Raw genomic sequence first — 15,107 nt, forward strand, 5'->3', positions numbered from 1 at the left:
CAGTACTCCAAAAGTTCTTACATTCAGTATAATCTTCAGAAGTGTTGCTGGTATCACACTGGGCTTGTTCCCTGTGGGGAGTAATAAGCACAAGGGGTATCAGTGATGCCGTGTGTTTTCTCTATGTTTTCAGAGATCCGGCTAGTACCATACATCTCCATTCAGCTCACACTCAGTTTCTTTGAATATTTTTCACCCAAATAAAACTGGATTTTTGCCCACGTCTGCTCCAGTGTGTCAGTGCTGGAAATCTGAACATTCATTGTTAAAGATCAACTGTAAAGTCTTCGCACAGTGTGGAAAGGTTCCCAAGCTCTTTACTTCTCACCCCGTCTGCTCCCACGTTCCAGGAGGGCAGGATGGGAGTGTTTGGGGGCAGAGGCTGGTCATATGGCAGGAGGAGGGAGGGAATGTTTGGGAGAGGCGGCTGCTCAGAGACGTACAGGTGGGAGGGGCGCAGGAGGAAGGCAGGGAACATACATAACTGAGCATCAGGGAGGGGCTCCCAGTACTGAGGGTCTGTGGGCCATGTCCCCTCTGTCCCCTGCCCCCAGTAGCTTTACTAGCAGAGTCACTGCACTGTGAACCCAGGCTGGGTCAGACACTGGCAGAGCCTGGAAACTGCCTCTAGCCTCCCCACGTGCCTTTCCCTCTCTGTGTCCAGATGGTCACCCCATGGACTCCCTGGCTGCTCCCCCCATCATGCCCATCGGGGCCGGGGCTGCATAGATTTCCTGGAGTCCCTCTCGGGGCAATGTGCAGCTGATGAATCGGCTCTGAACTCTGGGCCATGAGGCCGTCATGGGCCAGGCAGGGTTTAGAACAAGCATATGGGCCCGGTGGCCCTCAAAAGGGCTGACAGGCTGCAAAGTGGCAGAGGAGGAAAGGAGCAGGAGTCAGGAGGAGCCCTGAGTGGCAGGTTTGGCTGCAGAGCAAGGGGAGTGGCCCTTAGAAACTCTCTGGGGGGGGTCCCTGCAGGTCTCTGTGTGTGGAGGGAGAGAAGGATGCCACAGAACCCCCTCATGGGGTGGTGGGCAGACAGGGAGCCAGCAATGCTGAGCAGCTCCCTGTGGGCCCCAATGAGCTGGTCCCCTGGTCAGTGTTGCAGAAGTGACCAGCTCAGAGCCCCTTCTACAGCGCGTTGATCACATATATGATTCACTCTGAATCCCCACAGGCATCCCTGCTGTCCAGCTCTCCCCAGTGTTATGGCTGCCCCCACCCCCAAAGACCTGCACCGAAATCATGGCCACTGTGAGTGAACCCTATGTGAGTGTTTTGGGGCGAGTCTGTGTGTGGACATGCCGAACCTGGCACTAAATCAGCTGCAGCTGATGGAGATAACATTGGATGTTACCCACTACAGCTGGATGGACTGGAGACCCTTGGTTCCCAGCCAGGCCTGGCCACTCCCAGCCCTGCCCCAGAAGAACAGACCCAGTTCTAGGGAACTGGCTGGGTCGGTCGGTGTTGCTTTGTGGGCCATCAGCCTTGACATCCCAAGTGTAAAACATGGTCACTTTCATTCTTTCACACACCTGAGGCAACTTTCACACACACTCACTCTGCTGCCAGTGAATTTGATGGGAACACATTGCTGGCAAAGCCTTTCCTTAAACTGTCTCCCCATAACCCCAGATCCCATCCTGAGCAGGGAGTTCATCCTGCCCTAGCCTTTTCAAAAATTCCTCCAGAACAAACAGACTGAAACACTCCCTGCCCCGCTCCATCCCCGTCGCAGGAAAGCTGAGCTCAGCCTAGATGCTGGAGTGACCACCAGCCCTTCCATGAGGCAGAGAGAGGAGACCCAGAAAGAAAACTAGATGGGAGAGGGAATAATCTCCTCCTACCTGTGATCTCGCAGTAGAGACGAAACTGGAAGGCAGTGACACAATGTGGTCAGATACGTTGACACATTTCCTCCTGGATAGGGAGAGAGATAGAAACTGAGTGACCTGGCCCCAATTCATCATCACATTGATGCAGAGTCCCATCCCCATGGCCCAGCCCAGCACTCTCCTCCACCAGACCCACTGACTGCCCTTGGGAGCGCTGTTCCCAAGTCTCACAATTTTAGTTCCTGTCACATGGCATTTGATGTTCTACATAAAGCCCCAGGTCTGATAGTCAGGGGAGTTAGTAAAAAACTCAGCTTTCATTAAAAGAAAAAAAAAAAGGAAATTTATAACCCTCGTGTTTGGAGAGAAAAGTCTGAAAATGTGACTCGAGATACCCCCTCTAAGATCAAATCCCCCAGGCAAATACAAAGATCCCACACTGGTGACTGGTTGGAAATCCCATGAGTTTTAAGCCAATCTCAAGATTGTTGGGGTGACTCGAGTGCTGTGAAAGCTTGAGGCTGGGGACGCTGTGTGAGGAAAGGTTGGCAGGGCAGAGCTGTGTCCAGAGCTCTATTTCCAGAGTTGTTAGGCCCTGATTCAGGAAACCACTTACACATGGCCACAGGCGTACGGGCCCTTCCTGACTAGGGGATGCCTTCCTGAACTGCAGCCTTAGTTACCTGTGTGTCGAGATTCCATCCATAAACACACTTGTGGCTTAGCCCTAGATTGTGACCATCTCTGGGGAAGGGACTGTCCCCTTCATTACTGATCTGTGCAGCACCTGGCACAGCGGGTTCCTGATCCCTGATTGGGTCTCCAGGAAACTACAGTAACATACTGTGATAGGGTCAGGCCAGATGGCTACAGGAGAGTGGTGGAAGATAGATACGTTAGCCCCAGATTAAGCAGGTCCCTTTTCCCTGGGCAAAATAACAGGGACTATTCCATAACAATCAGGAACCTGCTAGAACTGATTAAGGCAAGCAGGCTAATTAGGAGACCTGGAGCCAATTAGGAAGCTACTAGAACCAATTAAGGCAGGTAGGCTAACCAGGACACCTGGTTAAAAAGAAAGAACTCCCTTCAGTTGGGGACAGGGGGCACATAAGGTGTTGGGAATGAGAGGACATGTTGCTGGAGGACTGAGGAATACAAACACCATCAGGCATCAGGAAGAAGGTCCTGAGGTGAGGACAAATAAGGTGCTGGGGGAAGGCCATGGGGAAGTGGCCCGGGGAGTTGTAGTTGTTACACAGCTGTTACAGGAGACATAGTAGACAGCTGCAATCCACAGGGCCCTGGGCTGGAACCAGGAGTAGAGGGCAGGCCTGAGTTCCCCCCATTCTCCCAACTCCCTATTTGACACAAGAGGTGTTGACCTGGATTGTGGGTCCCACCAGAGGGGAAGGTCTATCGCCTGTCCCAGACACACTAGGTGGACCAGCAGAGACTGTGGGGATTGCTCTCCCTTCCCCCCATGCTGGCCAGTGATGAGGTTAGCTGAGTGAATGGCAGGGTTGAGTCAGTGGCAAAGGTGGCCAGTCTGAGGACTGCCGTGAACCTCTGAGGCAAGCAAATCCGCCGGAAAGTGCAAGACCCACCAAGGCAGAAGAGGAACTTTGTCACAATACCTAATAAATAATGTACAACACCTAGCACAATGGGGCTCTGATCCCTGACTGGGGCTCCAGAGTGCTACTGTAATACAAATAATTAATCACAATGATAATCCCTTTCATCATTTCTTTGATGTTTCTCCTCAGCCAGCCTCCCAGTAATGAATGATTGATTTCACTGTGACTTTGGTCATCTCTCTCTCCCCATCCCAGACTCACTGGGTACAGGGGATCTAAGGAGCTGTCTCTGCCACATCTGTCTGTAAATTTGCTAACACTGCTTGGCCTCACTGTCATACCCACCTTTCTTTACCAGCAGATAAAGCACCACAGCAAGAACCACGATGGCAGGGATTGTAATTCCCAACAGGAGCTTTAGATCCAGCCCTAGGAAAGAACCTCGATGTGAATGGCCTCTCCAAGCAGCCACCGGCAAGTCCCCACTGGCTGGAGCTGGCTGAGTCCCATGGTAAGTGACCCCTCATGTCCTCACGAACATACCTCATGTCCTCCACGAACCACCCCATGGTTATCTGCATGGTGTCATTATTGGCTGTTCTTTCTGAGTAAAGTTTTCCACAAATTATTTTGACCCAACAGTTTTAAATCCTAACACAGTTTAATTGAATTAAATGTTTAGTCCTGTATGTGCACATGCAATGATATACTTCGTCATTACAGAGAAACAATTTTGAAATGAAAGATATTTTGTTTTGTTTAGAACTGAGTTTTGTTTCATTTTGGTTTTCCAAATCCAGAAATAGAAAGAAAACATCCCTTTGAAAGGAAACAAAGCAAAACACTCTGTGTTTCTAACTGACATTTTGTCTCATTTTTATTCTGAAAACCCAAAACAAAGGAAAATGTCTAGTCAAAATGAGATCAAAGGAAAATTTTTGTTGAGTTTCATGCATATTTTTTTCATCAAAACATTCACATTTCCCATCACAAGTTTTGAATGATATACTTTTGTTCATAATTTTTGTGTGGAAATAAACCTGGATCTCCCCCCAGATCTAAGGGTGAGCTTCTCAAGGCAGGAGGCAACCCTGTGGGAACTGCCCTGCTTCAGGGAAGCATCATGATTCAGGACAGCACCCAGGTACAACTTAACTTCAAACAACCACTTTAGTTCCATCAATGGGACTTTATCAGGAGCTTAAAGATAACCACCTATATAGAATGTGTAGTCCTGGATAGGGTTGGACTAGAGCACGTATTCAGAGGTAATAGGTAATAACTGGAGATATACCAATCTCTTAGAACTGGAAGGGACCTTGAATGGTCATTGAGTCCAGCCCCCTGCTTTCACTAGCAGGACCAATTTTTGCCCCAGATCCCTAAGTGGCCTCCTCAAGGATTAAACTCACAATCCTGGGTTTAGCAGGCCAATGCTCAAACCACTGAGCTATCCCTCCCCCTACCAGAGGCTTCTTAGGTTGGGCCCAGAGATCTGTAGGGCATGTAGAGATGTGTGTGGAGACAGTCAACAAATCTCCAATGGAACAGTTTTCCATCAGAAAATGCTGTTTCTGCAAAACACAACCATTTTGACAAGACACTTCGATGTAAAAATATTGCTGAATTTCTCTTCCATGAAATATATCAAATTTCGACTTTTTGTCCTGATTCCATATGAAAATAAAATTTGAAATGTCAGAATTTCCTGCAGGAGAGAAATTACTTTTCCCTCCCGCCCCCCTGTTACTGGCCAGGGCTGAGCTGGGATACAGTCTGTGATGTTGCACCCCATATGTTTTATGGAAGTATGCTAATGAGTGTGAATATAATGTAATTGGAATATGCTTCATGCAAAAGGTCTCTTGTAAGGTAACATTACAAAGCTTATAATCTATGGAGTGTGTTCATCCTCTTTGTATGAATGTATCATTCTTGTATCTAAAGCTAGAAATATGAAGTATAACTCTGAGGTCCTATTGTAATTATGTAAAGTGAGGGCCATTAATGGTGGTTTAGAATCTTGAGGGCTCCCATTGACTAGGACAATTGGTTGTACATGGCTCTGTTTACTTGCAAGCCTTCCTGTGTTCCTGTGAGTGAGGCCTGGAAGAATGAAGGCTGGGATCTCACAGGACATGTGACCAGGTCACATGATACTGAAATCCATTTTAAACCTGGTGCTTTTCCATTTAGAAGGAGGGGTGGGGACCCAGAGAGAGACAAAAGATTCCTGCCTTGTGTCAAAGATATAAAAGGAGGTGGAACAGAACAAAAGGGGCTGCCACTCATGAGAAATCCCCTAGTCATCACTGGAGCTGGAACTAACAAGGGCTGTACCAGGGGAAAGGATTGGGCCCAGATGAGAAAGGAGTCTAGTCTGTGAAAGAAGGTTATCGGACCATCTCTGAGGATTAGATTTACCTGTATTCAGTTTCTTAATGTATTAGGCTTAGACTTGCATGTTTAGTTTTATTTTGCTTGGTAACTTACTTTGTTCTGTCTGTTATTACTTGAAACCACTTAAATCCTACTTTTTATTCTTAATAAAATCACTTTTGTTTCTTATTAAACCCAGAGTAATTGATTAATACCTTGGGGAGCAAACAGCAGTGCACAACTCTCTATCAGTGTATAGAGCTTTATACAGTGTAAAATCGATTTATTTGAGGGTTTGGATCCCACTGGGAACTGGGTGTCTGGGTGCTGGAGAGAGGTGACCTCCTGAGTGGTTTTCAGTTAAAGCGTGCAGCTTTGGGGGCATGGTTCAGACCCTGGGTCTGTGTTGCAGCAGGCTAGTGTGTCTGGCTCAATAAGGCAGGGTTTTTGAGCCCCAAGCCATCAGGCAAAATGGACTCAGAGATAATCTCAGCACGTCAGGTGGCAGTCCCAAGGGAGTCTCTGTTACTTAACCCATCACCTTCTCTCTCTCTCTCTCTCTCTCACACACACACACACACATACACCCCTCACTCACAGGTTACGCTGAGGTGCTTAGCAGGGCTGAGCTGGGATTTGGTCACCCATTTGTCGCTGTTCTTCGTCTCATAGACACAGGCATAATTCCCGGAGCTGCCACTGGACACTGTATGGTTATAGCCATAGGTGACCTTGTCCTCCAAACCCGTCTGGGATGAAATCTCCTCGCCGTCCTTACAGAAGATGATGCGAGTGACTGGGGCCTGGGAAATCACAGAGCACTGGAGCTGAACGGAATCCCCCTGTTGGGCGGACGTCTGGCTCAGGTAGAGGGTTGGGGCAGGGAGAGCACCTGGGAAGGGGAATGGGTCACAGCTGTCAGTGGGGTTGTCACTGGCTCCCATTTTAGGGGGAGCCCAGGGAGCATTTTGCCATGGCTATGAGGGACTGGGAACTGGTGCTGTGGGAATATGAATCCCTTGGGGTCAGAGCTGGGGTGTTCTCTGCTTCCCAGTGCCTGTGCCCCGGGGAGGTGGGATGGGCCATGGATGTGACTCTCTTCTTACCAGCATGTCACATCGGCCCCAGGTCACAGGACAGAGGCAATGGGACAGGGAGGGGTCAGCCAGGAGACCTGTGCACCCCTCTTGGATCCAACACAGTCCTATATGCCCTGTGCCACTGCTACCAAGCTGAGAAGGGAGCGGCCCAAGGGGTGGTGGCTGGATGTGGTGGAGGGGGAAGGGTAAATGCCCTAGGCAGATTGGGGACAGACAGACAGACGGACTCACCAGGCACAGAGCAGTTCTCCTGGCTGCTGGGGCTCAGCGCTGGGAACAGAAAGGTGACGTGTGTTCAGAGCCGGGCTAGAATCTCCCCTGCTGTGAGATGCCCTGAATAGCTGATGGGGTCTGTGCTCCCCCCATGAGCACAGGCCCTGGTTCCAGCCCCACCTGTCCCACCAGGGACACCCCCGCCTGCTCCATGAGGCTTCACAGAGCCCTGATGCACCCCTCCTGCCCCAGGTCCCCTCTGGACTAGTGACGCCCTGGCAGCAGCCTGAGGGATTCCCATGTCATCACCAGTGAGCAGCGCCTACGTTCATCCCCAGCCCCGTTAACTGAGTTCAGCCCTTCACTTCACCAGCAGAGCCTGCAGCAGGAAACGTGCTACAGACACAGAGGGACAGGGCCGAGACCTCATACGGACATTTGAGACACAGGCCCAAAGCAGAACCCCTGATCCCAGCTCCCAGCCCCCAACATGTGACCTGGGCCCAGCCCTATAACGAGTCTGACCCCGAGCCCTAGACCCAGAACCCCTAAATTCTGGGGAATCCAGAACTGGAGCCCAGCCTGGACCCCCTGCTCAGTGTCTCGGGCCCATTAGTAACAGGGGGCCCTGCGGCTGGACCCCAATAATCCCACATCCCCCAATGGCAACGGCCCTCCCTGCTCTCTCTGCCTCCAGGCTGAGCTGACAACCCATGAGCATCCTGCCCCGAGCCCAGCCCGTCCCGACTCCATGTGCCTGGCATGGGGCGCTGGGCCCAGTGACACACCAGGTGTTTGAATACAGCCAAATGCCAGGTCACAGCTCCCAACAAGGAATGCCGGCCAGACCTGCAGCCTGGGGCCTGGGCTGGAGAGCAGGGAACCTGGGAAAGGACTTAGGGGTCCCAGAGAACAAGTAACTCGGCATGAGCTCCCAGGACACCACAGAAGAACAGGGCTGATGCACTCCTGGGCAGTGTAACGAAGGGAGCAGGAGCAGGGAGGGGATTTTCCCGAGCGTGTGACCTTGGTGAGGCCAATACTGGATCCTGCATCCAGTTCTGGGGGCCCCAGTTTAAAAGGCTGTTGGAAAAGTGCAGCAGGGGCAGAACAGAGCCAGAAAAGTGCTGCAAGGCTGGGAAAAGAGCTGGTCAGACAGCTGGGCTGGTCATGGTGTCCAAGTTCCTTTCTGGAGAGAAAATCCCAGGTGCTGACGGGCTCCTCAGTGCAGCAGAGACAGGCAGAACCAGACCCAAAGGCTGGACACTGAATCTGGGCAAACTCCAGTGAGAAAGGAGGCAGCAGTTTCTCACCGTGCTGGGGATTAACCCCTGGCACCAGCTCCTCAGGGAAGTTGGGGAGTCACAGCCCGGCCAGAGGCCTTTCCAGGGGATGCTTTAGTCAAACACAAGTGACTGGGCTTAGTGCAGGGGAGCTGGGGAATTGCTCTGCTCTGGGCTATCAGGGGGCCAGACTAGATAGGCTAATGGTCCCTCCTGGCTTTAAACTCTGTGAAGCTGCGACTGTAACTCCAGCCTGTACTGACTGCTAGCCCCAGCCCATCCCCAGCACCGAGTGCTGGCCCTGTGCTGGTTTGGGACAGTCCCACTCTCTCAAACATCGTAACAGCGCAACCCTCTCTGCCACTAAAGGGGATTTGCCAAGTCCCTGGGCCAGGGACTGCTCTCGGTTCTGTTTCCTCCCAACCCCCTAGGAGATAGCACAGGCGTCCCGGATACTCACCAGGTAGCAAGAGGCACAGAGACAGGATCATCGGGGCAGCTGGGGGAAACATGAGGGACAGAAATAGTCCAGTGGTTTCAGCTCTAGATGGGGTCGGCTGGGAATTATCTGCAGTTGCTCCCTGCTCCCGCCTGCCCCTTTTGCCCCTCAGGGCTCAGGGCAGAAGGACCCTTTTTTGCTCAGAGCGTTGTGAACCCAGACACTGTTGCTGCTCTGAGTCCCCATCAGGGCCATATGGCTGAGGCAGGAGGGATACCGTGGCCCCTCTCTGCTCTGCCCCATCCTGTCCTCACGTCTGATTGTCATCGCTCCTCATTTCCTGTCTCATACACACAGACCTGGCCACAGCATCTTTATTTAGTGCCGGAAGTCTGACAGTCGAACACTGATCGTATATGTTGATAAAAACCCTCTCTTGATTTAGTAAGAGAGGACTCAGCCAAACCCATGCTGTTAAACACAGGCCTGGCCTGGATGGACGTTTTAACACTAATCACACCTAGCTGACCCATAGATCACAAAGTGCTTTACACAATAAGGAAACAGATGAGGTAACTGAGGCACAGGACTGTGAAGATATCATTGGCCCAAGGTCACCCAGCAGGGCAGATTCCAGGAACAGGAGTCAGATCTGATTTCCAGGCCCGTCCTCTGTTGACTAGGCCACACTGCCTCTCTTTACCCCAGGGGCCAGCGTGACAAAGGTATTTAGGCACCTAGTGACACAGCCAGGTGCGTAGTGGGATTCACTAGAGCTCCGAGGCAGGGCAAGCACCTGACTCCTGTTGGCAGCAAATGAGAGTTAGGCGCGCCACTCTCAGGCTCATGAGGCACCTGTCTGCATCGCTGGGCTCCTGAATCTGTCCCCAGGCACTGAAGGACCTGGAGCAGGTGAGAAAGGGCAGCTCCTTCTCCGTGCAGAGCGGGGCCAGGCCGCTCCCAAGCTATCTGCCCCATGTGTGAGCCGAGCTCTGCACAGGCGCTAGGAGGTCACTGCTGGGACACCAGCTGTGGCCGTGTGTCACCTGAGGAGCTCTCAGCCCTCACCTCGGGGCCACACGCTGATGACTCTGGGGAGGCGGCACCGTCCAGTCCACAGTTGTTAGGGGAGCTGGCAGCCTGTTCCCCTCCGGCACCCCATCCCCCTCACTACAATTTCCAACAGTGTCTGAACTTCCCCACGTCCTTGTTCCATGAGAAGCTTCTGCAGCATCATCCATCCTTCCTGCTGCTCCGTGAGACCAGCTAGAGCCCAGGGGAGGTTAGGGTGGTGGAGTGCTGCTCAGTGTGAGGCTATCACAACCTAGTCTGATACACAGAGGGCCTGATCCTGTTACCCACTTGCACAGCCTGCGGCTGGCAGGAGCAGCGTGTGTGTGTGTGTGTGTATGTATCTGCAATGGGAGTGAGTCAGTGCTATTGTGAGATCCTTCCACTTTGCATCCCCCGACCAGTGTGTATTGAATTTCTTATATTTATCAGTCAAGTTAATGCAGTTCCATCCAATTAGCACATTCTGATTTAATTGGGGGTTGGGTCAAAGCGTTATCACAAATCGCTGTGGTTTTCCTTTGAGTTCAGGGGGAGGAAACATCTGACATGTTGCCATTTCCCTGCGTTCCCTGTGGGGTGAGGTACTTTCCCAGGTGCCGGCGTTTGTGTCTCATTTCCCCATCGTATTTCCTGGCCCTGGTATCCATGGAATGAGAAAGTCAGCTCCAGAGACCCCTCGGGAGTCAAGTTCTGAGCATTTTTCTCTCCAGACCTTGGAAGTTTTGCTTTTCTTTTCCCCCTTCTGTTTGTCAGGGCTCCTGCTCTGTTTTATTCCTCTTCTCTTCAGGATGGGGAAGTGGTTTTGGATATTTTTGATCTCAGATGTGCTGTTTCCTTTCACATCTCCATCGGTGGGAGCAGGATGATGTGTGTCCATGTTTCTCATGTAGCAGATGGCCCTGTGTTGTTTCCTGCCACTTCACCATAATTGGGGGAAGGGGGCTGTGCTGGGAGTGTGGGCTCTTGTCATAGGGTATTTTACTCACCGCAGGGTGGTGCCCCCTTCTGGCAATTCTGGGGATTAGCTCCAGCTCATTCAGCACCTGCTTTCTACCACTGCTGCTCTCCTCCTGTTCACGGAGTTGCGGTACAGCCATTTTGTGACTCAGCCCTCCAGCCAGGTCACTCTGTGATTTCCATTTCCAGGGGAGTCTCTCAAAGTCGCTCTCCACCAGCGGCATCAGGCAGGCGTCACACCTGCTGCCCTGGGCAGTGACTCCCGCAGTGACTCAGTCATTCCGTTCACTGCCCCATCCTGCCACTCCGCAGTGATAGGTAGGGGAACCCAGCCTGCCCTCTACTCTGGGTTCCAGTCCAGAGCCCCAAAGTGAGCAGTTAAGGTCTGTGTCTACACTAACCTTACTGCTATTGCCCCTGGACTCCTTCCTACTGCGCTGCTTCTTCCATACTGTCTCCCTTCGAGGCTTTATAGAAGCCCCACCTGTCCCCCCATAGAATCATAGAATCTCAGGGTTGGAAGGGACCTCAGGAGGTCATCTAGTCCAACCCCCTGCTCAAAGCAGGACCAAACCCAACTAAATCATCCCAGCCAGGGTTTTGTCAAGCCTGACCTTAAAAACCTCTAAGGAAGGAGATTCCACCACCCCCCTAGGTAACACATTCCAGTTCTTCACCACCCTATCCAACCTAAACCTCCCCCTCTGCAACTTGAGACCATTACTCCTTGTTCTGTCATCTTCTACCACTGAGAACAGTCTAGATCCATTCTCTTTGGAACCCCCTTTCAGGTAGTTGAAAGCAGCTATCAAATCTCCCCTCATTCTTCTCTTCTGCAGACTAAACAATCCCAGTTCCCTCAGCCTCTCCTCATAAGTCATGTGCTCCAGCCCCCTAATCATTTTTGTTGCCCTCCGCTGGACTCTCTCCAATTTATCCACATCCTTCTTGTAGTGTGGGGCCCAAAACTGGACACAGTACTCCAAATGAGGCCTCACTAGTGCTGAGTAGAGGGGAATGATCACATCCCTCGATCTGCTGGAGATGCCCCTACTTATACAACCCAAAATGCCATTAGCCTTCTTGGCAACAAGGGCACACTGTTGACTCATATTCAGCTTTTCGTCCACCATAACCCCTAGGTCCTTTTCTGCAGAACTGCTGTCCAGCCATTCGGTCCCTAGTCTGTAGCAGTGCATGGGATTCTTCTGTCCTAAGTGCAGGACTCTGCACTTGTCCTTGTTGAACCTCATCATATTTCTTTTGGCCCAATCCTCTAATTTGTCTAGGTCCCTCTGTATCCTATCCCTACCCTCCAGCGTATCAACCGCTCCTCCCAGTTTAGTGTCATCTGCAAACTTGCTAAGGGTGCAGTCCACACCATCCTCCAGATCGTTAATGAAGATATTGAATAAAACCGGCCCCAGCACCGACCCTTGGGGCACTCCACTTGATACCGGCTGCCAACTAGACATGGAACCATTGATCACTACCCGTTGAGCCCGACCATCTAGCCAGTTTTCTATCCATCTTACCATCCCTTCATCCAGCCCATACTTCTTTAACTTGCTGGCAAGAATACTGTGGGAGTCTGTATCAAAAGCTTTGCTAAAATCCAGAAATAGCACATCCACTACTTTCCCCTCATCCAGAGCCGGTTATCTCATCATAGAATGCAATTAGGTTAGTCAGGCATGACTTGCCCTTGGTGAATCCATGCTGACTGTTCCTGATCCCTTTCCCCTCCTTTAAGTGGTTCAGAATTGATTCCTTGAGGACCTGTTCCATGATTTTTCCAGGGACTGAGGTGAGACTGACTGGCCTGTAGTTCCCTGGATCTTCCTTCTTCCCTTTTTTAAAGATGGGCACTACATTAGCTTTTTTCCAGTCGTCCGGGACCTCCCCCGATCGCCATGATTTTTCAAAGATAATGGCCAATAGCTCTGCAATCTCATCGGCCAACTCCTTTAGCACCCTCAGATGCAGCGCATCCGGCCCCATGGACTTGTGCTCGTCCAGCTTTTCTAAATAGTCCCGAACTACTTCTTTCTCCACAGAGAGCTGGTCACCTCCTCCCCATACCGTGCTAATTTCCTCCTAATTAGCTCCCTCCACAGAACCTAAATTTTCCCCCTTCATAACTTAATTGGTTGATTGGGCCACTTGGGCCAGTTCAGCTCTTGCAGGGCTGCTGTGGGGAGTACATCCCATCACAGCTCTCCCCATCTAGCAGCCACAATAATCTCTAATTTCTGGGGGAAATCCCAGTCACAGGGAAGGGGGGGGAGATGCTGGGGGGTTTCCCCTTGTTCCTCCCCACTGCATTACCAGGGCTGAGGAACAGGAACAATCTCTCAGAACCTTCCGCAGGAATCTCCAGGAAAAGGCCCATTGCATTGACACTATAAAATGAGAGATGCCCCCGTTCTAGATCCAGATACACCCCAATCACTGTCAGCTTCACACCCCTGTTCTGGGTCACAGTGTCAGACTCCCTGGGATGATACTAGCCCTCAGATCTCCCAGAGCCCAGCACCCCCTCAAGAAGTCTCTCCAGTCTCTCCTGTCTTCTCTGCCCCTCACAGTCTCACTCAGCACCGCTAGCTCCCAGTCTGGGCTGTCTCCCAACTCCAATTACCACCTGAAAACCCCGTCCTCCCCACCATGATCCCTCCTGGATACAAACCCCTCCCTCCCCACAGTGATCAAAGCCTCAGAGGGGGCAGATAGCCCTAGGGATGGGGGTTTATGCCAGACGGTTCTGCCATCTGCAGACACAGTACGTACTGGGTGTTTGCAACTTGGATCCAGGGTGACGAGAACTGGGGAGAAAGACCAAAACAATCCCATTAGCCACAGGTCAGTCAGAGACCCCACAATCCCGGGATTCCACCTGGGAGATATGGGGGGAAGGGGAGAGTGCAGCTCATCCAGCTGCTCCCTGCCATCAAGATACCATGATCCACTCAGCAGAGCAGACTCATTGGGCCTGTGCTGTGTGACATGGAGAGGGTGGAAGAGGCTTCCCTGCTCTGTGTCCGTGGAGTGTCCAAATCCCACAGAGAGAAGAGCAGATAACCGGCCAAATTCAGTCTGTGTGGCTCACTCCAGACACAGCCCCGTGTCCACCTGTTCCCAAGTCATTCAAAAACCAATAGGAGAACACTTCAATCACCGATTTAAAAGTGGACATTCTTCAACAACAAAAACAGACTCCAACAAGACACTGCAAAACTGGAATTAATTTGCAAACTGCACACCATTAAACTAGGCCTGAAGAAAGACTGGGAGTGGGTAGGTGACTACAAAGAGTAATTTTCCCTCTGATGGCACTCACACCTTCTTGTCAACTGTTGGAAATGGGACAACCAGGATTGCATTGGCCTTGTTAGCACTACGAAAGTAATTTTCCCTCCGTTGGTATTCACCCCTTGTCAGCTGTTGAGAATAGGCCACTTCCCCATTAATTGAATTGGCTCATTAGCCATGACCCCCACTTGGTAAGGCAACTCCCATCTTTTCATGTGCTATACTATATATTCTTCATACAGTTTTTTTCACTCCATGAATCTGATGAAGTGGGTTTTAGCCCACAAAAGCTTATGCTCAAATAAATTTGTTAGTCTCTAAGGTGCCACAAGACTCCTCGTTGTTTTTGCTGATACAGACTAACATGGCTATCCCTCTGAAACCTGTCACATTGTAAAGGGTAATACTGAAAACTGAGGTGCAAATGCTGCAGTGTTTGTTTCTTCCCAGGGCAGGGGGAATGATCATTAAGGTGACTGAGGTTCATCTAGTGTGTGTGGTGATTTTTCTATCTCGTCACAGTGTGAAAGCGCAGACACACTTTTAGTAGGGGTTTAGCCAAGTACCTGATTCCAAAGCATTCCTCTCAGTCTCTGAAATGGGAAAGAGAAAAGATTTAGACACAGAAACACACAGTGTAGTGCTGCACACTCCTGAATGACTGGGATTAGTCACAGAGATCCCAGAGGCACACTTCCTACCCCAGAGCTGGAGCCGGCAGGTTTGACCGGAGCAGGGCTGGCGGTTAGTGATATACACCAACATGCTGGAGACTTGGGGAGTTTTTCACTCCTTAGCCCTCATCTACATACACTCTTGAACCAGTTTAACTAATTAGGTATGTAAACACACCTTGAGTTAAACTGGCGCAGGTCTGTGTGTAGAGCAGGCTTTGGGCTGGTGCAGCAGGGCTAGTAGAACCATGGGGGTGGGGT

The sequence above is a fragment of the Mauremys reevesii genome, linkage group 22, assembly GCF_016161935.1.
Source record: "Mauremys reevesii isolate NIE-2019 linkage group 22, ASM1616193v1, whole genome shotgun sequence".
Classification (NCBI taxonomy): domain Eukaryota; kingdom Metazoa; phylum Chordata; order Testudines; family Geoemydidae; genus Mauremys; species Mauremys reevesii.